We start from the raw sequence: 2,620 nt of genomic DNA, 5'->3' as shown, positions 1-2,620 counted from the left end.
ATACTGACTGTATGAAAAATAAAAACAAATATTTATTAAAGATTTCAGAGAAGTAACAGGTTAATTAGGTGAATGTTTTACCATCCCCAAACCTTTTCATAAAGGCAGGCTGAATATTGCTTATGTCAGTCTTGCTGCTGATGCCATGATTAACTGGCACAAATGTGATACCCTGAACAATGGAGCACAATTAACAGTGTTCAACGTGATGATATTTGAATAAATGAAAATGCAAATTGAAAATATATTAAAATAGTATCAATATTAATAATTGTGGTTATAACAGGAGACTGGTGAATTTTAATTTTGGATGTGATGAGATGTTTAAAAATAAATATAGTAGCCCTTGTATGAGCCTTTAAGACAATCAGCTGACATTTAACTGAGAGGAATTTTATTATAGAAACCAGTTTGCTGACATAGAAAAATGTATCCATTTCTATGGAATCAGTCACATTATGCCTTAAAATTTGGAGAGTCAGATTCTTAAGGTTTTACTTCAAGCATGGGATGTTTAAGATTAAAAATATTGCCCAACATGTTGATGTACAATTTCAGTATTTAATTTTTTTTCTTTGTAGTATATAGAATGATAAAGCCTGCTGAGAAATAATATGCTAAATAAGTTTTTACCAATCTCACTTTTTATCATTGATAAAAATACAGCTGTCATAATTTTATTCTGAAAATGAAGAATTAAAGATCTCTAATTCCTTGACCCAATATACTCAAAACTTATAAAGGCATTGAAAGTTGTGACCCAGATTAACACTTAATGAAGATGATGAGTTACAAATATATAAGTAATAACCTGAAGCGCCTTTCATTGCTCTTTGGTTATTGAATTGTACTTCATCTTAAAATTACTGTTTAAAGAGCATTCATTCACTTCCTAGACCAATGAACGGTAATACATGTTTAGTAAGTTTCTGCTGTGCACTGGTCACTATGCCAAGTACTTTTATGAACATCTCATTCTAGTATTTGAGTCTCAGGATAATCTCGCAAGTAATTGTGATTGTCTTTATTTTAAAGGTGAAAAAGAACTAGAATGGGAACAGCGTCATTCATCTTTGCTAAAGTACCTAGACAAATGTTGATTTCATAATAAATATTCAATAAATATTGAATAAATATGCTACTGAGTATATAGTGTACATTTCTTAAGGATCATATCTTCAATGTGTTTACAGTTTGAAATGGTTGGAAATATCAAGAGGAACTAAAAATGTCGCTTGGCTATCTGTTTCCTTATGTCATGTAAATAGTAAAGTTCTCAAATCATAGGGCATTAAGTTAAGGGATTTTTTTTAAATAGTCATTGATTTTTTTTTCTCCTTCCGTATGTCTTTATACACTGTTGCTGTATTTTTAAATTTGAAATTTACATTGATGGTGAGGTGAGCTCTCTTACAATTTAATATTCTGTGATGCTCATTCTAATTTTAGTGGACAGCATGTCTTCCCTCAGGTTAAGTATTTTTTTTTGCAGTTTTAAATATGCTAAATTGAAAAGAACTCAGGTAAGTTACTGTTATTCTGCAAGGGGTGATTTATACCCACTAATGAGTTATAGACCCAAACTCAACAAGAAACACCTCCTGTAATTCACTTCTAGTACAAATTCCCCAACATGTCTACAGTTTGCAATTTACTTTGATTACCTAAACGATGATCCTCCAGCATGGCCACATTACAGAGCTCTAAGTCTGTTGCCATTGCCTCAACATATTTAATCAACTTTACGTTCAAGGAAATACATGCCTGATATTCATGACCCCGATGTCCTGTATGGAGAAATGGCAGGAATCAGGCTCACGGCTTTATTTCTACTCATTATTACTAACCTTTATTCTTTTTAATTAAAGCGGGAGTGGGGGAGTGAAGGGCAAGGTATTTTATCAGTACCTATTGATCATCCTTTGAAATTTTAGACAGAAGATGTCTACGGATCGAACTTTGTTACTTCAAAATATCTTCTGGTCTTTTAATGCTCTTTCAGAGCCTTTTATAGAAATATCAGTGGGAGAGTGAATGCAGGTAGGAATGAGGTGTTTGACAGAGAAAATGCCAACTCTAAATGTTATTAGCAAAACTTCCATCTCAAACTCATTCATCTATAACTAATACCTAAAATATGCTATAGTTTTAGATGTTCAGGATTCTTGCTGTCCTGCAGTGAGTGAATGAATGAATGAATGAATGAGAAAAGGACATTTCTCTGGTATGCTTTATAACTATTTCAATGCTTCTGAGAATAATTTTGTATATGCTACAATTTGGCTAGTAACATTCAGAAAAAGGAGTTCTATATGAATTTGTATTCAGTTAATATTTAATGTTTATTATGTGTCAAAGAGTATGTTTATGCTTTCTCAACTTTGCCATTTAACTCAAAGACAACAAGTAAGTATTTTTTATCAAGGGACTCTCATCTGAACCCATTCAATTTTATATCATTTATTTATAGGAATTGCAGAGGATGCGGGAAGTGGTAGATAGGATAAAGAGAGAAAAAACAGCAACTGCTTTCTTAAAAAAAAGAATTATTTTTTCTGGGTTATGATGTATGGTTTGGGGACTTCAATCTATTATTTCTCTGAACATTTGAGAACATGTA

Source organism: Hipposideros armiger, unplaced genomic scaffold, assembly GCF_001890085.2.
Source record: "Hipposideros armiger isolate ML-2016 unplaced genomic scaffold, ASM189008v1 scaffold_543, whole genome shotgun sequence".
NCBI classification, from domain to species: Eukaryota; Metazoa; Chordata; class Mammalia; order Chiroptera; family Hipposideridae; genus Hipposideros; species Hipposideros armiger.
The sequence above is the reverse complement of the archived record's forward strand: the minus strand, read 5'-3'. Positions refer to the sequence as shown.